The sequence below is a fragment of the Callospermophilus lateralis genome, chromosome 10, assembly GCF_048772815.1.
Source record: "Callospermophilus lateralis isolate mCalLat2 chromosome 10, mCalLat2.hap1, whole genome shotgun sequence".
Taxonomy (NCBI): Eukaryota; Metazoa; Chordata; class Mammalia; order Rodentia; family Sciuridae; genus Callospermophilus; species Callospermophilus lateralis.
This window is the reverse complement of record NC_135314.1, coordinates 62,500,714-62,524,948: the sequence shown is the minus strand read 5'-3', so window position 1 is coordinate 62,524,948 and position 24,235 is coordinate 62,500,714.

Below are 24,235 nucleotides of genomic sequence, written 5' to 3'. Positions count from 1 at the left end.
TTTGAAGAGGGGGACTTCTCACGGCCTCAGTTTCTCAGAAGGCCCTAGCTCTGTAACACTCAGACATTAATTCCATTTAACAAGAGTACGGTCAGTGAAAGGAGGCAAGTGAGATAGAATCAGCAAAGTAAGCTGTCCTCAGGACTTGGGTATTTCTCTGAATACAGTGGCAGACTGCTTTCAGCAGGAGGGACATAACCATATTTTCAGAAGGACAACTAGCTGAAGAGTGGAAAAAAGAATGTGTGGAACAAGGGCAAAGCTGGGAGACCAGTTGGGTGGTTTTTGCAATAATCCAGATGACATCTGGCTTTAAGTCAGCTTTTTATTCTTGGTCCACACTGATTCCAGCTCTTCCAGTCCTCAAACATGGTTCATGTATTTATGTTAGCCTTCTCCATGCCTGTCTTTCTCTATCAGCAGATAATAAATAACCTCTTTGAACTTAATAGATGCTTAGTGTGGGTCTTGTGAAAATGAATATAAATACATCTAGCTCTGTGAAATGGTAGTATAATCTCTAGTTACTAAGTGAAACATTGAGTAGACAAACTTCAGTTAAACTAAATTCAGCCCTAAAGCAAACATGTCCTTTGCAGTAGAGAGATCTATAGACCAAGGCAATCAGCAAAAGAAAGACTTTACAGTAATAAGCATATAGCTCCCAGAAAGCAGTTACCTCATAAGTTATTCTTTTTGCTTAAAATTCTCACTACAATTTGGAACAGACATCCATTGGCTGAGGTGAGGTGTGCATGTGTGTTACCCCACTTGAAGTCTCCATATTGCTTGGATTTGTGTAGTAGGAATGAGGAACAGAAGTGAAAACAGAAAGTACAATAGAAATGATTTCATTACTTTGCATAATTGAGGCAGACAGCATGTACATTAAGGACTCAGATTTGAGAAACTGTACCCTAAGCAGGCTACATTACAGTTGGACCTCATATATTAATTGTAATTGACACTTAAGTCAATAGCCAGTAATTCTCTAGGTAACTACAACATGTGGCATTTCCTTATGATTTCTTTGTTATGTCCTATAGATTCCTAGTGAGAAAAAGCCTGTTATTATCCTAGCTTCTTATTTGGATTAGTCAATTAAACATTTATTTATTTATCCTAGAAGCCCCCTGAGTTCTAGAGTACAGTTGAAAAGATCACCGATCATGTAAAAAGGCATTTCTCAAATATAACATTAGGACCACTCTTATCTGCATCATATAAAGAGTTAGCTGAAAATGCATATTCTTGGATCCTTCTCCTGGCCTATAGGATTAGAATATTTGTAGATGGGCCTGCAATATGAACATTTAATAACCTCTCCAGAGAATTCTTACCAGTAGTGTGCTGCTAAATATTTAACACCTGGCTCTCAAAATGGTGGGGAGGGGAATCCGGAGGGTTGACTCAGCATTTGTCAATTTCTCCTTCTCTATGACAAATAGAGATATTGGGAGAATAAAAAACAAAAATCAACAAACAAAAAGCCTGCTGGCAGTAACGAAGAGTGTGGGAACCATTTTCTTTTTCTTCTTTGTTAAGGACTATTTTCACTACTTTATAGTTCAAGCTTGCAGCTAACGTTTATATTTAGCAAGCTCTGCTTTCACCTTACATCTTTCCTCCCTTCTTAGCAAACAGATAAATCATTCTGTTAGATATTTTCTGCCAGTCACACCTCTCCCTCCCTCCCTCCCTTCTTCTCCACTTCTCCCTCTAGCCAACCCACATCTTTTTTTATGTATCTATTTCTCGCCCCCCACCCCCGCCAGCAGCAGGTAAATGTCCACTCTTTTCCTACCCTTCTTATATGTGTAGCTTCATTTTGATTCTAACCAGAAAAATCTGGGATTTCCAGAGCTGCTTCTCCAGCCTCCTTTCCTGAAATGACATTGATATAAAATGGGCAGAAAGAAGGTGGGGAATTAAGGGAACTGATAAGACCCAGGAGAGGGAGGCTGCTGCCTGGGACTAGAAGCTCATTAGCTCTCATGAAGAAGTGGCTGAAAACCCTCACCCCCACCACAGAACAAAACACATGGCCTCCATCACCCTGAGGCTGACCTCAGAACCCAGGTGCAGGCCTGTCAACCACCTCATCACTCTGTCACCTGATACTCCATCCCTGTCATATTCTCCTCTGTAAACCTTATAATGTCTACCCTTCTTAACACCTGGGGCCTGATCCCTTGCAATGATCTCAGAAAGATAACCCTAAAGTCCCTTTTATCTGTTGCAGGATTATCATCATACATCAGTGTCCTTTTCTTTTCCCAGTAGGTAATGAGTTTGGTGGTTTCAGGGAGCCCAGTGGCATAAAGAGTTTAAAGGTCTGAATTGAATGTCCTGGCTCGTCCTGTTGTGGGACCTCAGCCAAGGATCTTAATAGTTCAGTCTTCCAATTTTCTAGCCATGAAAGACAAATAGTAATGTAATAAAAACTCCTCCTCAACACGCACACACACACATACACACTTATTTCTTGAGTATTTGTGAAGGATAAATAAGGATATTAGTTTTGTCAGTTCTGGATTAATCTTTTGGTTGGCCAGAGAACAATGCTGGCATTGTTTAGTGTGCCATGTAGAGGTTTAAGATTTTCAGAGATTGGATCTTGCACCTGCTCTTTTCATCACAAGTATGAGGTGGTGCCTCCTGAAATCATCCAACACTGCTGTTTCTAAAGACTTTTGAGACAAGCAGATTATAAAAGTGTCCCTAGTAAACCATTCTAGCCACAAGGAAATTATTTTCTCTCAACCAAATCCTTTAGTCAATCTTTTTATATCTATGTTTTCTTGATCTTTTCTCATAATAAATGAAAGAGAGTTGTTCACAATCTTTGGTATAAATGCACCTCTCATAGACCAGAGGCAGTTATTGAGTTATCCCTTGACTTTTTCCCATTCCCTGAGTACTAGGTGCCATGAAAATATCTATCCAAATAAAACAAAATCCTATCCACAAGAAAACAATATAGGGTGGGGCTGTAGCTCAATGGCAGAGCACTTGTCTGCATATATAAGGCACTGGGTACAATCCTTAGCATTGCATAAAATAAATAAATAAATAAAACCAAGGCATGTTGTCCATCTACAACTACTAAAAAAATCTTAAAAGAATAATATAGGCAACAAAATGGTTTAAATACAGAGTGAAAAATTAAGAAATGGATATGAATTCAAGAATGAAAATAGTTTTAGAAACTATAGTGATTAAATACCAAGCATGCAATAGTATACCATTACATTATGGAAGATTTTTTAAAATGAGACAGAAAAATATTAATAAGGTGGAAAAAGTATAATACAATATGTACAGTATTATAACAATAGCTCCCATACCACTGGAAATACATATAATGCAATGTCAATAGTAATTATTCCTAAGTAATTATTCCTTAGAATTATAAATTATATTCATTTTTCTTCAGGTTGAAAATTTTTGTCTTCTAGACCAATGCTGTTCAATGGAAATATAATGCAAGATATATAAACAAGTTAAAAATTTCCCAGAGTAATATTATAAAAATTAAAAAGAAAAAATTATACTTTATTTAACCCAATATATCCAAAATATTATTTTATCGTGTAACCCATGTAATCTTTATTAGTGAGATATTTACATATTTTTCACCAAGTCTTCAAAATGAGATGTGCATTTTTGAGTTAATACATCTCAATTTAGGAAAGCTGCATTTTAAGGGCTTAGTAACTGCATGTGGTCAATGGCTTCTCTGTTAGAGCAGTTCTATATTTTCTACAATGGACTTGTATTCTTTTAGTTATGAGAAAAAGGAGCATACAGAAATTTAAAAATAAAGCTTCTGGTGGAGAGGGAGAGACCAAACAAAATGACAGGTGTTACTATGTGTGTAGTAAGAGGAGGGGAAAAATAAGTTTGTCTCTCAGTCCATCTGTGTGGAAGTTAAGCTAAAGCTAAGATTGAGAGGATGAGGAAGACTTTGCTAGGTAGACAAGAGGGTCAAAGGAGCATTATATGCTTAGAAAATGGTTTCTTCAAGCCTACTGAGGTGAGATCAAGGTGGGGACTTGTAAATAGTTTGGGGGACTTGAAATAGTTCAACCTGGCTGAGGTATTGGCTGCTTGTGACATGATGGCAGGAGCAAAGCTTCACAGACTTGTGTTTGACAGAGCATCAAGGACTTTGCAAGCTACAAAGAAATTTGAACTCATTGGAAAGCCACTGTAGGAATTTGAGCATGAATATGGCATGATTACACAGGTATGTATTTATGACAATACGTTTAAAATATATTATATTGACAGCACTGGATAAGATGAAGGCAGAGGCAAAGAAACTAATTGATGAAATGTTAAAAAGTCACAGAATGTGCAACATTTATAAGATATTTTGGAGATGGGATAAAATGCATTAGTGACTGATTAGAGAGGTTGTTGGTAGGGGGGAAAAAGAAAAACTTATATGGATAATTCATAGGTCCTGGGGAATAGCACTAAAATATGAGTTTGGAGTGGCCCCAGTGCCTAAGAGAATCCTGTGTCATTTCCTAAGTAGAACACCAGGGAAGTAATAAATTTCTAAGAAAATGTAATGAATTTGAGTTTATGATCAGTGAGGCTCAAGTGCCTTTTAGACATCCAGGTGGACACATTCAGGAAAAAGATGATATAGAATCAGAAGTCTGGTTTCTAGTTCACTTCATTCCCAGATACGCCACTGATGATGGCTTATTATCTTTTATCTTTTTCTCTACAAATTCACCTTTAGGCTCTCATTCGCTTTTTAATTCCCATTCATATAGTAATGATAATAACAGATAAAATTTATTAGATGCTAAGTCTGCCAAACTCAATTTTAGTGCTTTGTGTGGATCTTCATATTCATTCTTCATAACAAGGTTTTTTAGGTCAGAAAACTAAGGCTCAAATACTCAGAGTAATTTGTTCAAGGTCTCACTTCTAATATATGTGAAGCTGGCATTGGTACTCAAGTGATGGGGCTTTCCCTGAAGATTCTCAACTTTGTCTTAGACATGATATAATTCTGTATCAAGATCTTTCTCTTGAATTTCAGACTTAAATGTCAATGTATTTATAAGGCATTTCTACCATTTGGAGATTAGCACTATAAGCGAAGTCCTCTCCTGAGTAACCACTTACACAACTGGACTTAATCATATATTTCTCTCCCTACCTTATCCTATATTTGCACTCTTCTGAAATACTTGAATTTCAGCAAAAATAAATGCACAATAGATCTCATGGTTCACCACATATATCTATTCTTTGAGATCAAGACATACATTCCATAGCGGCCAGGATTGCTGATTGTTACCCACTTATAGATGAGAATTTCTGAAGGAATTGCCCTTCACTAGATATTACACTTAGCTACCACCCTGCCTCAGAAGAATCCTGCATCCCATGACTGATCAGTACAAGGGTGCAAGGCCCAGTTCCCTTGCCTCAAAGCAAGACAACTCTGAGGCCACTCTGGCTCCAGAGCTTCTTTCATAGGACTGGCTGAGTTTGATTTTGGAACTGCATTGCTATTTAACTTTTTTTTCTTCCTAAGCCTATTCCCTTACTCTGGCAAGTATTTTCTTCCAAACAAGAAAATTCATATCCATAAATCTGGATTCAAATCCTTTCCATAAATCTGCATTCAAATCTCTATCTCACAGTCTGTTTCCTGAGAAGCCTGACCTAAAATAGTTGATACCAGAGTGATCCTAGGAAGCAGTTCCAACATGAGATATTAAAGCTATATTATCTTTTGGCTGGCTGGCAGTGAACACTCCATTACTGGTGGTAGGTGAAGTTTTGATGACCCATGGAATGCTGTAGCAAGGCAAAAGTAAAACCTTTCATTGGTAGTAAAGTGGAATGGGATACTGAAAGAAGATGTCCTGATAGTGTACTATCAGGCATTTGAGAAGTTCTAGGAAAGTAGAAATTATAAAGACCGTGGTTCAGGTAGCTTTGGCTGTGTGCTAACAAGACATTGGAAGAAACACATGAAAGACAGAGATTGATGAATCCTAAATTTAGTGCAAATCGTAAAAGCCAGAGGCCTGAAGGTAGAAAAGGTGAGGACAAAAAGGACAAAAACCCAGAACATGATTCTAAGTGTAGCAGAGTCTTCATGAAGATGACTATGTCAACCCTGGCATATTTGCTTCATCAAGGTCTGGGACTTAATTGGAAAGGCATGAGCTTCTCACACTTGGAATATTCAGGGCTGATGCATTTGTAAATCTTTATTTCCTCTGAACTCTCAGAAGTGCCTTATTCTTTCATACTAAAAGATAGCAGTTTCTCTTTGCTTATAATATTGCAAGATAAGGTACATTCCACTTTTTTTTCCCCCTTTCCTCTTACTTGTCTTCATTTTTCCTCCTGGATACAGGACCAATAACTAGGGCCAAGTCACAACATAACTAGCTAGGAAAGTGTTTGGTCTGTCTACTAGAGGAGGAAAAGAACTATACACAGAACCTAGTCAACATGTAGCAGCAGGAACCAGGAGAGAAAATGTAGAAGGATAGGGATTAAAACATAAATATGAATAAGGGGGGAATTTATTGGTATATTAACACTATTTATGCAAGATTTAATACCTTGTGAAGAATCTAGTGAAGACTACTAAAGTGCTACTACAATGACACTTAGAAGCTTTAGAAAAGCTCTGGCTCACATTAAAACAGCCAGAACGTCCATAGAACATGGTTAAGAGGGACCAGAACATTCAGAGAAATGATCTTCCTAAGTGGATATGGTATGTGACGCAGAAAATCTGCCTATTAACCAAGTTTCACTTAAGGGCCCACAGGATACTCCATTTACCAGAGTAATAAAGAAAGTTCCCATGAGAGGAAGACCAGCACATAAGGGAAGCTTATGGTGACTGTCCTCACCAGGCCAGGAATGACAGTGGAGGATACTGTTACAGAACTGAGAACCCTGATAGAATTGAAGACGATGCAAAAGTAATAGAGGTTCAGATGTAGCACTTAATTATTGGATGCAATGTGGTCACAATTATCATAATAAGTGGCCATTCTGAGTAATGCTCACAGAGGCCTGATCAGTACCGGTCCAAGGAGATGGTTAATGGAACACAGTGTGACTACAGGAAGCCAGTAAGGATGTTTGGTGAATGCACTCAGATGAACTGAAGAGAAATAAAAGGAGGTTGAGGGAAATTACCTCAAGGTCAAAATCCCTTGTCCAGTTTCAGAAACTGAGTCAATTCTCTGTCTCATATTTTTACTGATTCATAGAGAGGCTGGGTATACCTGTCCTCACCCCCCAAAAAGAAAACTTGCAACCCCATGTTAAGTATTTATGATAATAATTTCCTCCGTCCTTCCTCAAGGTACTATAACTTGTTGGATGATTATGCCTTGAGAGAATTTCCAGTTAATTTGAATACTGTTGTACATAGATCTAAGCTGACATTAATATTCAAGGACCTCAAGTATCATTGTGGCTTCGATTACAGTAGGAACATACAGGGGTCACTTTACAAATGAAAGCCTGACCTACTTCCATTCTACATTGAGTTCACTGGCTCCATGAACTAACTAGGTGGTCATTTTCCTGGCCCCCAAACATAAAATTGGAATAAACATATTTGGTAGTTGACAGAACAGCTGTATTTGTTTTTTGGACTTTGGACTGAAAAATTTCTCTACCAACCCAACAAGGCTACTATCATATGTGGGAGAAATCTGATGGCTTCATTAAGGGCATCATAGTCTCCATCCCAATCACTAATCTGGTTTCTACAACAAATGATAACGGTGGACTATTATCTAATCAATCAAGTGGTGGCCCTAATTACAACTGCTATGCTGTAGTGTCTTTGCTAGAGGTGACTAAAACAGCCTCAGACTCATGATAAGTGGCCATTATTTTGGAAAATGAGATTTTTCCCATTGTTTTCAGAAACAAGAATCAGAAGCAGAGTGTGTTCATGTGGAATGGATAGCAATATATTATGTTCTTGCCCTGAGTTGTTAACTCTCCTGCTCTCTGTCAGAATATAGTCCAAAGAAACGTAGACTTTTCTTTCTGCAGAGCATTATCTCCATTCACTACATCAATGATGTCATGTTAATTAAACTAGTTAAAGTGGAAATGGCAAGTACATTGGTGGCCTTGGTAATACCCATACTGTCAAGAGAATGGGTGATAAATCTCATGGAAATTCAGGGATCTGACATATCTGTTTTTAGACGTATAATCATTTGAGACATGCCAGGATATCCACTCCAAAGAAAAGGAGAGATTAATACCTCTCTTATTTTTCACCTTTAAGGAAAAAAACACAACACTTTTACAGCCTCTTTGGTTTCTGGAGACAGCCTATTTTATACCTGAAAATGCTGCTTCAATTCAGTCATCAACAGAAGAAAAGACTACCAACTTTGATTGAGGTCCAGAGCAAGAAAGGGCTCTGTAGCATGTCTGGCACATACGGTGTTAGATAACAAATGGTAGATATCTGTGATAGGAAAAAATATTGTTTCAAGTTTTGAGTAAAACCCAATTGATACATTACAATCTAGGTTCCTGAGATTCTAAGTGCAAGGCTATGCCAGCTGCAGCACAGATCTAGAGACCAAAGATTAGTAAAATAACTCTTCCCATGCTTCTGGGACTTGGTCAAGGAAAAACATGGGGTATCAATTGATCATAGCCAAATTACTTATTATATACCATCAACCTATTATATGATCCATCAACTCATAAGATTGATCTGAACCAACAGCAATTCATTATAAAGTGGAAGTGGTATTTCTGGAGTCAAGCATGAGCAGAGTCAGAAGACACAAATCTCCATGTCATCTGCCACTGTGTCACTGGTGTCTCTCCCTCACTTTACACTTATGACCAACTGACAAAGAATGGGTTTGTGGATGGGTTGGTTCTGTATGTGGATCTAAGCTGAGAAAGCACGACTGCTACTCTGTCTACAGCACCAAATACTATCAATGATTAGTGTCAGATAGTCACAACTGTTTCTCCTCTCTTTGGGAAAAATAAAATAAAATAAAAGGTCTGGCTGGAAGTAAGAATCAATAGGAACTTGTAGGAAGTACTGCACAGTACAGATGAAGTTTAAATATTTTTGGATCTTATGGTAACAACCAGTAAGGAACATTTACCAAGGAAGAGGCATTAAACAGCCAAGGAGACAAAATGACTCAGCAAGGTGATATCATCCAATTTCTGTTATTGTCTCCACATTGCTGGCATAGTGGATGCATCACATTAAGTCATTGCTGAGGGACGGATTCAATGGCACTAGTCCACACTAACTAAGCTATCCCACCTACTGTTCTCCAAATCCATTTACCTGCTGATTCTTTAACTTGCCAGCAACAGAGATCATTGCTGAATCTGATGCAAGTCCAGCCCTCAAAGACACCAGTCAGCCACTTGGTGGCTAGTGGATTATGTTGGCACCTTTCTCTCCTGGAAATGGTAGTGATTCATATTGACTGGGCAAGAAACATATTCTGGTATCAATTTCTTCTTCCTTGCTGCAGGGCCTTAAGCCAACACAACTATCAGAAGCTTCACAGAAATATTACAGAATATCTACTCGCACCATATATTGTATAACATAGCCTCAGACCAAACAGTGATGCTGCAGCAGGGCACACATAAACATGTTTCTATTGGGTCTGTTACACTGAGCACTATTTGGAAGCTGCAGGTCTGAGAGATGATGAAATGACTTCTGAAAGATCATCAGGGACTTCTTGCACCATCAGTCTGTGACAGAAAACAGAAGGCAAGTGAACACATGTGAGAGAGCAAGAAAGAAATCCAATTCACATCTTCAAGCCCTTTTATAATCAGCATTAATACAGACCTACACCTCCCATTATCTCCCATCTCCCAAAGCTGTTCCAATGGAGTTTCTAACACATGTCTTTTGGGGGACACCTTCAAAACAGGGCAGGCTACTGTTACATGATGAGGACTAGGAAGTATAAGTTTTGTTGCCAGGTTATTTACTGATTGTCTCTTGGTACTCTCCTGATTTTGTCAAGAAATGGATGGATGCAGATATCCCAACATGGAATGTTACCAGAGGCCTAAATTCTCAAGGATGATTGTCTGGGAAACCCCAATGGGTAAGCCACCTAGACTAGTAGAAATGCTAAACTAAGATGAGAGAAATCTGGATACAGGTGTGCAGGAGGGAGATAATGAATGTCTGATTCAGCCATAAGACAAGCTATGTGGAAAGGCTAGAGTTTGTTCTACTCATCTTCCTATTATAAGTTTCCCCAAGAAAAGAGAGTAACTGAAAACTTGAAGGAACTTTTCTCAGTTGGGATGAACTTACTATGAATCCTGTGAATCCAAGGGGTGCAAAAGTTGGTCTCTCTGTATGCTGTGGCATATACTACCTAGATCCTGTGGGCATACCACCTAGATCCCCTCCTTAGGACTACAGCATCCACCCCCAAGCTACCAACTTATTGACTGCTGACAATTTACAGATGAAACAGTTTCTGGATATGGTCTTTGGTTAAAGGGCGCTGACTCCTAGAACTCCTATCTGTCAATTTCTCTTTAAGCCTAATCCTAATTTCCTCATTTTTATGGGTATTTTCTGAAAAGCCTTCCTAATAAACTACCTGTATGCAAATATCTATGTCAGCATCTGCTTTCCAGATATTCTTACCCTAACGTAAGTGATCTCCTTGCTTTTAGATTTCTGAACATAGTTGGGCTGTGTGCTTGGAGTGTCCTTGCCCCCACCTCCTCCTTTTCTAAACTGGTAACTCTCAATCTGCCTCCCATTAGAAGTATTTGTATTGTTTTAAAGAAATTAGCAGTGCTGGAGATCTGCCCCATAATAATGGAATCAGAAGTCAGAATCTCATAATATATATATTTCAAAGACTGTTGTTTCTAATATATAATGATTCTTGAAATCTAGTGACCTTACAAATACAGACTTGTTATTTGGGTGACAAACATGTCTTCTGAGAAGTTATACACAATGCAACCACTTAATATTGAGAATTTACCCTTTATGCTTCGTTCTTTGCAGGGGCTTGCTACACTCTATTTGAATTGCCTGCTCACTGGTTATTTTTACCCACTGGATTCTGGGCTGCTAGAGAGAGACTGTGTCTTAATATTGGAGTAGCTGTGAAGGATAGCCTTAAGTTTGATTATACTTCTTTTCATATATATATATATATATATATATATATATATATATATATATATATATATATATATTTATTTATTTATTTATAGTTTAGATGTGGCATCCCCAAAAAGCTTCCATGTGAGACAATGCAAGAAGGTGAATTAACCCCCTGATGGGATGAACTGAGTGGTAATTGGAGGCAGGTGGGGTGAGGCTAGAGGAAGTGGTTCATTGGGGGTGGGGCTTTGGGGTATATATTTGGAGGATATATACCTATTTTTGTATCCGACAGGCAGGCCTTATTCCTCTATCTCCTCATATTCCCTATACGATCTCCACTCCAGGTAGGGAGAGGCAAGTATTCCCCAAGAGCTAATCCATACAATCCATTTTAGTAACTATGCCTTCTATGGTTAAAATGATTCTCACAAACACAACCAGGTTCTGTCAAGTTTTGAAAATTTATTTTAAATCCCATGATGATTGAATAAGCATGTTTTAAATTATTATATTTGTAAGAGTATGACTGAGTTTTCTTTTCAACTCTATGTTTTATACTTGTGCAAACAAGTAGAAGTGGGTCACAAGAGTTAGCATTCACTCCAACAGGTGATTAATAAGTTATTTATATTTGGGAGCTCATATTGGAAGAATTTAACTAAGCACTACATTGGTCACGGTGCAACTAGAGAAACAGAGCCATTAGAATGTGATGTGAACATGTTTAGTGTATTTTTAATATTATTTATTTATTTATTGGTACAGGGGATTGAACTCAGGGTTGCTTTATCAGTGAGCTGTACCCCCTTTCTAGGATTACATGTTTGCACCATGGTAGCCAGTTAGTGAAATTTAAAAAAAAAAATTGCTGATATGATGGTAGGGACTGGTTAGGCAAGCTGAAATCTATAATGCAGATCACCAGAAAGAATAGGCTAAGGACTCTCCAGACATAACCTTGTGTTTTTTCCACCACTGTGACAGAATACCTAAGATAATTAATTTAAAAAGAGTAAAGGTTTATTTTGGTTCTGTTGCAGAGATCCCAATCTATGATAAGTGGGCCCTGTTGCTTTGGGTCTGTGATGAGGCAGGATATCATGGCAGGAAGCATGTAGAAGAGCAAAACTCCTCACTTCATGGCAGCCAGGAAGTAAAAAGAGAAAAAGAGAAAGGGGCTTGGGCCCCAATATTCCCTTCAAAGGCATGCCTCCAATGCCTCCTAAATTCCTCCCACTAGGTCCCACATCTTAAATGTAACATCTCCTAACAAAAGCGACTAAGCCTTTAATATATGGGCCTTTGAAACCACTTATCCAAACCATAGCAGAACTGAAACTGCTATTCACAGGTAGAATATCTTCATCAGATAAGCCTTGGTTTTGCTTTTATGACCTTTCAACTGACTGAGTCAGGACTACACAAGTTATCTAGGATAATCTCCCTTATTTAAAGTCAATTTATTACGGACTTTAATTACATATACAAGTTTGTTCATGGCAGCACCTGAGTTAGTGTTTAATTGGGTTATTGGGGACCATAATCTAGACAAGTTGGCATATCAAAAGATCCTAAAAATCACCATGGAAGAGTCTACAATGAAGGTCCACAGTGTTGTCATTGTTATGTCTCTAAGCATGACTTTTTTGATTTGATCAATATTTATTTGTTGATGTGACAATAATGCACTAGACTATCCATTCTCATTTATTTTGTTAATAAATACTGTTTTCACTCCATAATATATTGAGAATCCTACTCTTCTTTCCATTTTCTACTATTACCATCTGCTCCAAGTCACTATCTTTTCTTTCCTGGATTATCCTAATAGCCTCCTTAATTGGCCTCCCCGTGTCTCAGTTACACCCCAGTACAATTTAATCTTCTTATTGCAGCTCATGTAATCTTTCTCAAACTCAAGACAGATCATATTCTTCCTCTAGTTAAGACCTCTGAAGGATTTCTTTATCACTCAGAGTGTAAATCCAAGTCTCTTTAGGGACTGTGCATTTCTACATAATCTGAGTCCATTACCTCACTTGTCACCCAACTCTCTTACCTTCCTTTTCTCCAGTTCAGTACTGCTGGGAGCCACAGCCAATTAATATGATGCATGGCATTTTTGATTGAAAGGTGATGCCAGCTAGCCATTGAGATGATATGATTATGTTAAAAAGTACATTCATATGGATACCGGACTCCTGCTGCGGGACTCCTGGAGAGTTCCCATTGGTTGGGAAAGTGCAGTAGGAGGGAATTCCGGGGAGGCGCTTGCGCTAGAGTTCCGGGAAGGAACCAGCAGAACGCCGCGTGGGTGGATCGGGAAGCTTCCCGGGCGGACGTGTTATTGGCGGTTCTTTCAAATAAAGTTTGTTCCTGTTTGAGTGGCTCGTGATCTTGTGCCCAGCCAGACAGCGGCAACTGGTGGCCCTGTACGGGGAGCGCCTGAAGCTTGGAGGTGAGTAAAATTGCTCGCCCCTGAGGGAAGGCGACAGAATGGGTGACCATTTCAAAAAACAATGTGTTCTTCTTTTGATTTATTTTGTTTTTGTTTCAAGCTGCCTATCCCTAGAATTTTCTCAGGCAAACTGGGAAAAATGGTTGGCTCAAGGCTTGAAGTTGTTTGGCCCGGAGAAAGAGAAAATTGATACAACTATTCTTTGCTCCGTTTTTGTTTCATTCTGTTTCGGCTTTGTTTTATGCTACCTTACTGGGTTGCGTTACCTTTATAGTAGATTAGAAACTAGTAAAAAACAAACCGAAAAACTGTTAAGTAAATTGTTAGAGGTCCAAACTGTGGTAGAAAACATGTCAGGTCAAGCAAAAGAGAAGGTCTCTCCAGCTAGTCAGACAGAGGAAAATTTGAAGAAAGAAAGCTTAGAGGAAAAACGACCATCAGTTGGGGAGTTACAACAGGAGGCTGCTACTAACTCCGTTCTATCACCAGAGGGCGTAAGAGCTGAGCGGCCCTCAATTCCTGTAGTTAATGCACAAAATCCTAAGGCAAGATCCCAAAGACTAGCATGCCCTGTACTTGAGCAGGCAGGAGGGCAACGAATTCATCGCGCTCTAGATTTCAAAACAGTAAAGCAATTAAAAGAGGCTGTAACAACCTATGGCCCGCAAGCACCCTTCACCATAAGCATGGTTGAATCTATTACCAACTTAGACATGACACCAGCAGATTGGGCTAACATGTGTCGATCTGTGCTAAATGGAGGACAATATTTGTTATGGAAGGTTGCCAATGAGGAATTCTGCATGGAGACAGCTAGGCGAAATACAGCAGCCGGTTACCCTCAAAGAAATCTGGAGATGTTGTTAGGAAAGGGACCTTATGAGGGTCAACGGCAACAAATTGAATATGATCCTGGTGTATACGCACAAATTGCTGCAGATGCAGTTAGGGCATGGAAAACTTTACAGGGGCATGGAGATTTACAAGGACAGTTATCTAAGGTAATACAAGGAACTAACGAACCTTACGCTGAATTTGTAGATAGGCTTATTCAGACAGCTTCTAGGATATTTGGAGATGTAGAACAAGCAATGCCATTTATAAAACAACTGGCTTATGACCAAGCAAATCGTTGCTGCAGAGAGGTCATTAGACCATGGAAACATGAAGATTTAAACACATATATTAAATTATGTAGAGACATTAATGAACAAGGACAAGTCTTAGCAGCAGTACAACAGGCTTTAGATGCCAGGCCAAAAACATGCTACAATTGTGATCAGACAGGACATTTTAAAAGGAATTGCCCCATAGGAGGAGGGTTTAACAAAGCTAGGTATCAAAGGAATAGAATACCAGGTATTTGCCCACGATGCCGTAGAGGGAGACATTGGGCTAATGAATGCCGTTCTCAAACCACCATAGAGGGCACTCCGTTATCAAAAAACGGACAAGGATCAAGTGTTTACCCACGATATCGTGGAGAAAGGCATCAGGCTCCATTGCCAAAAAACGGACTGGAGGGCCCAATGCTCCGGGGCCCAAAACCACAAATATACGGGGCAATGGAGGAACCCAGCAGCACCATCAAGGTAGTGCCCAGGACACATTATCCATTAAATCCCTCATCAGACAAACTAGAGGGAGCGCAGGGCTGGACATCTGCGCCTCCGCAAGAGCAGTACTAACTCCAGAGATGGGAATTCAAATCATTCCCACAGGAGTAAAAGGACCTCTTCCCCAAGGAACGGTAGGCTTATTATTGGGACGCAGTTCTTCCACACTAAAAGGACTTATGATAAGTCCCGGGGTAATTGATCCCGATTATGAAGGTGAAATAAAAATTATAGCTAGTTCTCCAAGAGGCATATCAGTTATCTCACCAGGGGATAGAATAGCACAGTTACTAATAATACCCAGCCTACATGATAAATTTTCTAGTCGTACTGTAGAAAGAGGTACCAGGGGATTGGGCTCCACAGGTGTAGATTGGGCTATGCTGTCTTTAAATTTAGATTCTCGCCCCATGCTAAAACTAAATATTCAAGGATACGACTTTAATGGGCTACTGGACACAGGTGCAGACCTTAGCATCATATCTAGTCAGGAATGGCCAAAACATTGGCCATTACAACAAGCCACTCAAACGCTTCGAGGCCTAGGAGTGGCTACTAATCCCCATAGAAGTGCAATGGTATTAGATTGGAAGGATCCTGAAGGATGTGAGGGAACTATACAGCCATATGTATTGGATCATCTTCCTATAAATTTATGGGGACGAGATGTCCTAGATCAATTAGGTTTAACGTTAACAAATAACATCAATCCTAATGCGCCCACTACTAGGGCTAAACAAGGTTTTAAAAAAGAAAAAAGATTAGGAAAACAAGGACAAAATATAGCAGCACCAATTCAAATAGATCAAGGAACAGACAGACATGGGTTGGATTTTCAGAAAGGGCCACTGAGACAATAAAAATTACTTGGAAATCAGAAAGACCAGTGTGGGTTCCTCAGTGGCCCCTGACTAAAGAAAAGATACAAGTAGCCCATGATCTGGTTAAACAACAATTAGCGAAAGGACATATACAACCTTCCATATCTCCCCATAATACTCCCATTTTTGTTATTAAAAAGAAATCTGGTAAATGGAGATTATTACAAGATTTAAGAGCCATTAATAATGAGATGGTTATTATGGGACCTGCTCAATCAGGGATTCCCCAATTGTCTGCTTTACCAAAAACCTGGTATGTTTTAGCTATAGATATTAAAGATTGTTTTTTTTCAATTCCTATTCATCCTGAGGATAGTCCACATTTTGCATTTACTATCCCTGCACTAAATCATGAAGGTCCTGATCAGAGATATGAATGGAAAGTACTCCCTCAGGGGATGGCTAATAGTCCAACTATGTGTCAAATTTATGTTAACAAAGCAATCCAACCACTTAGAAATCAAAATCCTGAACTACAAATATTTCACTATATGGATGATGTATTATTGGCACATAAAGATAAAAACATATTGCTGGAATGTTATGCCACACTTACAAACTTATTAAAAAATTATAATCTAGAGATAGCAATAGATAAAGTACAATTAAATCTTCCAATTAATTATCTAGGAGTCCTGTTATCCTCAACCATGGTCCGTCCACCAAAAATTCAAATACGAGTAGATCAACTCAAATCACTTAATGACTTTCAAAAGTTATTGGGAGACATAAATTGGATAAGGCCTTATCTAGGCATACCAACAGGAGAGCTAGGACCTTTATTTGATATCCTAAAAGGTCCATCAGATCCAAATTCACCCCGCATGCTAACGCCTGAAGCAAGAAAGGCATTAAAAATCATTGAAACATATATGGAAAATATGCACTTGGATAGAATTGATATAAGTTTGCCTTTATTATTTATTGTACTACCAACAAAAAATATTCCTACAGGAGTATTTTGGCAAGAAGGTCCATTATTGTGGATACATTTATCTTATTCTCCTAATACTATTCTTACTAGATATCCTGAGGCTGTAGGACAATTAATACTCAAAGGAATAAAAGCAGCAAAGGGAGTGTTTGGGATTTCTCCCAATAAAATTATTACTCCATATACTATGGATCAAATTGATGAGTTAGCCAATGAGTTAAATACTTGGGCAATAATCATGTGTAAATCTAATGTTTCCTTTGATAATCACTTGCCATCTAATCCTTTGTTGTCTTTTTGGTCTAAGCATCCTGTAGTTTTTCCAAAAATGACAAGAAAGACCCCTATCATGAATGCTCCAAATATATTCACTGATGGGTCAAATAATGGTACAGCAGCAGTAGTTACCCCTGATCAAACTTTTACATTTTTAGTACCCAAACAATCAGCTCAAAAGGTAGAGCTTAATGCAGTATTACAAGCTTTTATGATGTTTAAAGATTCCGTATTTAATTTATTTTCTGATAGTCAATATGTAGTTAATGCTATAGTATCCCTTGAAGATGCAGGTAGGATTTCCCCTTCTTCTACTGTTTTCTCTTTGTTTTCCACTATACAAAGTCTAATCTGGGACAGAAAAGATCCATTCTTTATAGGACATATCAGGGCACATACAGGATTGCCTGGAGCCCTTAGTTTGGGCAATGAATTAGCAGATAAATCTACACATGACATACATATTTTCTCCACAATAGAAGAAGCTATAAATTTTCATAAAAGGTTTCATGTCAATGCTAATACTTTACAAAAACGTTTTAAAATAACTAAAGAACAAGCCAGACATATAATAAAACAATGTCAAAATTGTGTGACATTTTTACCACAAGTTAATCTTGGAGTCAATCCTAGAGGACTGATACCTAACCATATTTGGCAGATGGACGTCACACACTTGCCAGAATTTGGAAAATTAAAATATTTGCATGTTACAGTTGATACTTCTTCTGGATTTTTGATGGGCTCCCTTCATGCCGGAGAAAAAACTAAAGATGTTATAGCTCATTGCTTACAAAATTTTGCCACTGTGGGCGTTCCAAAACAGTTAAAAACAGATAACGGTCCCGGTTATGCTTCTACCTCTTTTAAACAATTCTGCTCATCATTTGGCATTACTCACATAACAGGAATTCCATACAATCCACAGGGACAAGGCATAGTTGAAAGAGCTCATCAAACTATTAAAATGTACTTATTAAAACAAAAGGAGGGAATTGGAAAGGGGTATATATCCCCCAAAGATAAACTTAAAATAACCCTCTTTACTCTAAACTTTTTAAATTTGGATTCATCAGGACTTAGTGCTGCGGAAAGGCATATGTATCCAAAAAATGTGCATAAGCCTAAAGTTCTTTGGAAAGATATTCTAACAGGACAATGGAAAGGTCCTGACCCAGTAATTGTCTGGAGTCGGGGCTCTGTTTGCGTGTTTCCACAGGGAGAACAGCAGCCGATTTGGATTCCAGAAAGACTAACTAAAACGATTTCTACAGATCAAAAAGAAGATAATTTGACTCAAATCCATAACAGCTGATATCCAGAACTCCAGCTTGGCCATTCTTACATCTGCGACTGATTAACCAGGATGCTTTTTTCAATATCTATTTTATTATTGCATTTTTCCATATCATAGGTTCTATTTTATTTTTGAGCTCATACAGACCTAGGTTGATGTTTTTCTGATCAGTTTTATTTTTTAACTGTGGAGTTTTTAACATTGCAATGGAGATTTCACCTAGGTGAAACTACAAGGCCTTTACTATTGTCTTATGTGTTGTATGTTATATGTGCACACTTCTGTTTTGTGTTATGTGTCTATATGTGCGTATGTCCATAGATCATATATGAGGAGTGCTCAAAAAAAAAAAAAAAAAAAAAAAAAAAAAAAAAAAAAAAAAATGGATCCAAGTACTTTTTATTATTCACGTCATTTTAATGGTTTAATTTAAATTGGGTAAACAGCTGTTAAAAATTATTTTAATATGTGTACAAATAAGCAGGTTAACAAATCTGTTTGTTTATTTTCATCTTTCCTTTTCATTATATTTAATAATTCTGTTCAAGATAATGTAAATTGTTCTAAAAAAAAAAAAAAAAAATGTTTTCTTAGTACCTGTTAAAATGTTACATTTTTTTTCTTTTTCTCTTTAACATCATTGTCAGAATTCTTATTTTTCATCCCAGTGCCGGTGAAGACAAAGATGAAACCAAACTACAACTTCTTCGATAATTATCACAACAAACTGTATAAACTGATATATCAATGATCTTGGGAGGAAATGGACATATTGATAGATTCCTCCACTTTGAACTGCTTACAAAACTTGCCTGGACTATGTATCACTTGTATGCACTGTGATCTATCCGTTGATACAACAAATTATGGTAATGCTGGCGTATCTTTGCTGATGTGTCACCAGTGATGCAATTTTCCCTAGGAGTCGTCAATTGATGTGGTGTTGTGGCATTTCTGTATCCTCCTCCCTTCTACTAGTGATGGTCTAATTTTGGGGGCCAACAGAGGTGAGGCAAAGAACCTCACCCCCCCACTGGCACCAAGGCCAAATCTGGGGGCCAACAGAGGTGAGGCAAAGAACCTCACCCCCCCACTGGTGCATAGGCCTATCCACAATTATGGCTATTTGCTGGACCAGTAGTCAGTGACGGGTATGATCCAATTGCAATGGTATCAACCTAAGACAGGAGGCTGACGCCTAAAGGTCAGTTTTCCAATGACGGGTAAGAACCATATGTTGAATTGGACAAACCTAACAGGCACGGTCCCTAGCCACATTACTTGCTTCTTAATTAAACAGAAGGGGGGAGATGCTGGGAGCCACAGCCAATTAATATGATGCATGGCATTTTTGATTGAAAGGTGATGCCAGCTAGCCATTGAGATGATATGATTATGTTAAAAAGTACATTCATATGGATACCGGACTCCTGCTGCGGGACTCCTGGAGAGTTCCCATTGGTTGGGAAAGTGCAGTAGGAGGGAATTCCGGGGAGGCGCTTGCGCTAGAGTTCCGGGAAGGAACCAGCAGAACGCCGCGTGGGTGGATCGGGAAGCTTCCCGGGCGGACGTGTTATTGGCGGTTCTTTCAAATAAAGTTTGTTCCTGTTTGAGTGGCTCGTGATCTTGTGCCCAGCCAGACAGCGGCACAGTACCATAGGCCTCCTCATGTTTACTTCATCACCCAAACACATTCCCTCTGAAAGACACTTGCATAGGCCATTCTCTTTGGCCAGCATAAGAAATAATTTGTTTCCTTACTTCTCTAAGGTGTCACCTCAAATGTCACATTTGTATGGAGGTATTTCTTCATCATCTCTTAATAAATAACTCCCCCTTGCTATTTATTATGATCACACTTTTGTATGTCCTCTCTGTTTTATTCTCCTTTAAATCTATTACTTCCTTATATATAGTCTATTATTTGTGTCTCCCACTAGACAGCAGAGTCTTGGTGTTTTTGGCTACTGTTGTGCCTAGAACAGTACCTGGGTTGTGTCTGGCATTCAAAAGTATTTGTTGAATGAAGGAGATAGGTAAAAACTGTCTACTTATCGCGGGAGTCAGAAAAAAAATCTGAATCCTGTCTAAGCACAATACGGTGCTTTTGTGTTGAGGAAAAAGAAAGAAAAAGAAATCTTTTTTCTCCATATCAAATTTGGCAGGGAATTCTCAGCTTTTTTTCTTTTTTGAATGGAATTGTGCTGTCATTTCTCCCATGACCATTCATTGAATGGGTGTTTCTATGGTTACCATGTTATTTCTAGTCAGAATGCTGTTGAGGAGAAACCTGAATTTGGTATCTCAGGAAGTCAAGATTCCCTTGACATGCTATAAAGATACTGATGGATTTCCACAAATCAGCTTCCTGCCTCATTCGGCAAATTAGTTGGAGAGGTGGATTGGAAGACATATTTAGGGTTCCACTCGAGTTCTGAAAAATGACACTGTAGGAAATAAACAAAATGAGCTACCAATATGTTTGCTCAGCAGTGATGATCCCAGTGAAATCAATCTAATTTTTTCTTGCTTCCCACTGAGGAGACCCTGTTATTCTAATTGTCGTCATGCCCTCACCTCTGTATCCAATCAAGCTGCAGATTCCTTAAGCTACTTATTCTTTCTAGTCTATTCTGGGAATAGAAATAAAATTACAGATGAGTGTACCTCTACAGCCTAATTTGTGAATTCACCCCAGAAAACAAATGAAGTATGCCTAATGTTATACATTCAATGAGTACATGGGGATCTGGATGTGCTAGTACAGAGCAGAGGAGCTAAGTATACAACTTAGATGCATACCTATCTCCTTAAGCTTAATTTCTACATGCATAACTAGCATAGAGAATTACTAAGAAGATAGAACATTTTATTTCCATATTCATATATTTTCCTCTTTTGGTATTCCTGCTTCTACCCTAGTTGTTCTACATACTCATCTCCAATCAGGTTCTCATTGCTTATAATCTCCCAAGAAGAACTTATATACAGCCCTGTTTTTATTGAATTATGAAAATGTAGAGACATTTCTACAGCTATACAAATAACTTCATATAATCTTTAAAATACAGAACATTGCAGAATGCAAATTAATTTGCATACGTATGACCCAAATAAAACAACTCTTTCACGTCCAGTTCCAGCTTTATAAGAAATGCAAAGGCAGTGTCAACATAATCAGTGAAAAGTAATTTAGCTTCTGTTGAAATTTCTCAAATACAGCAAGAGAAATACATTTAAAGCATAGAGCAACATATTTTTATTTTGAGCCTTGCTGGGTTTCTGTTTGCTAGTTTTCTCTCTATAGACTAACTCTCCTTGCTCAAGCCCAATTGCTTACCAAAATGTTTTTTAATTTTTTTTTCAGGACTTAACCATTTCTCCCAGAGAACACATTATTCTTGAAAAAGCAAGCTTTCCTTTTTTATTCATACAACACAATTTTATTGAGCATATACTATGCATTCTAAAAGGAATAAGTACTATTCTCTAATATTATGAAAAACCAACATATGTTTGCAACATGAAGAAAGATAGAAAGATATGCTATATTCATTATAACATCAGGCAAGATGTGATACATTTTGGGAATCAAATAAATACATGAAGTCAAAAAAGGGTTTCTGAACTTTCTGGATAGCTCAATTCCTTATTTCCCTAGTGAATAGTTTTATTGATTCTTTTTTTTCCCCAGCAATTTTTATTTTTTATTTTGAGACAAGGTCTTACTAGGTTGCTTACAACCTAAGTTACAGAGGCTGGCTTTGAACCGTTTTTCCTACACTGCCTTCTAAAAACTGAAAATAGTCGAAGGCACCAATCTAACCTGGTCTAAAACCTGCTTTTTGTTGATGTATTTCAGGACAAAATTGCTCTGTCTTTCTGACATAGGTCATTAGCTTCTTGACTAAGAATCATGCCTTTTTCTAAGTCTATCCCTGCACCAAGAACCTGATATTTCACAAATAATAAATAAAAAATGGCGATGACTGCCTGTCTGAGTCTTCAATGATCCACTCACTGACTTCTGAAACACATCTTTTATTTCTTCTCCTAGAGAATATGGCACATACTTCTCAGATCAATTGAAAAAGATAGTTTGACAGTTTCTAACCAACATTTTAAAAAGGCTGAATGAAAATAGATAGAATAGGTGATTAGGTGAAGTGATTTCCTGAGACTATAAAGATTGAGTATAAAGAAATATGGCACCTCATCTGGGCCAAAGAAAGGTTCAGCTGTTTGGATTCTTATTTAATCAAATATGGATGAAAAGGAAATTTTGCCTAACAAAATGGACTGAGTCATACACAGTTGGCTCTCGGGCGTATCACTTCCAGAATGTGACTTGGGATCTACATTTGCAATTTTTCTTAGAGAAAATGGCCTTAGACTCCCAAACCCTCTGTAGGATATCACTGATTTATTTCCCAAAGGATGAAATGAGAATTTTTAAAGGACTACAGTGTTCATGGCAGAGTTTGGAACCTCTGATGGGAGGAAATTGCATCAAGTCCCACAGAATAGACAGAATAAATCTGAACACATACTATGTGATCATTTTCTGACTTCACATTGGCATCAATGTCATGATTATTTCATTCTGGAGTCTTGACTTTGGGGTAGACAACTTCCACATGAGGCTAGCCTAGCTATTAAAATGTTAGTGTCATAGTTTGAATCTTGAATGCCCCCCCAACTTCCATGTGTCAAGGCCTTTGTTCCCAACCTGTATCATTATTGGGAAGTAGTAGGTGTGGCCTGGAGGAAGGAAGTTGGGTCATCGGGACCCCAGATGGACCCTCTTCTTCCTTTCTCTTTTTGTATCTTGGCTACCATAAAGTGAGCAGCTTCCTGTGCTAAATGCTGTCACCATGATGTACTGCTTTGCCAAAGGCCTAAAAGCAATGAGGCCAACCAACTATGGATGGAAACCTCCAAAATTGTGAGCACAAATAAATCTTTCCTCTTTATAAGCTGAATATATTGGGTATTTATTATAATAATAGAAAGCTGATTAACACAGATGCTATGTAGACAGAAAACCAAATTTTGGATTTAGAGATATAAATTTTAAATTATTAGAGAAAAATTTAGACTAATACCTCATTGCTTCTAAATTGCTGTTTGGCCTCAAATAATCAAGCATTTAACTTTCTTACTGAGTTTATCAGTTTTATTTAGTTAGTTGCCCTTATTCAAATTAAATATGATTTACATTGGGACTCCTCCTTCGTCTATTTTTTGTTTTTTATTGCTGCTACTGGAAATTTCACTGTACTTATAATCCAAACTCCGCAAGCTTATGTAGGCTTATATTCATAGAGTAACTCTCATAATTTGACCACACAGATAGATAGATAATTTTTTAAAATCTTCTTTCTATATTAGATCATCAAATAACATTCAGATTTAATAAAATCCCATGTCGATTTCAAAAGTTACAAAATCATAACCCTAGTATATATACTTTAATTTGTATATAGTAATTTGTATAAAGTAATGAAACTTAGATGTACAGATTTTCAGTAATGATGACACAGAACTTTGTATATGTAGTTACAGTGAGAAGGTATTTAGGCTGCTGCCAATTCCAGGTT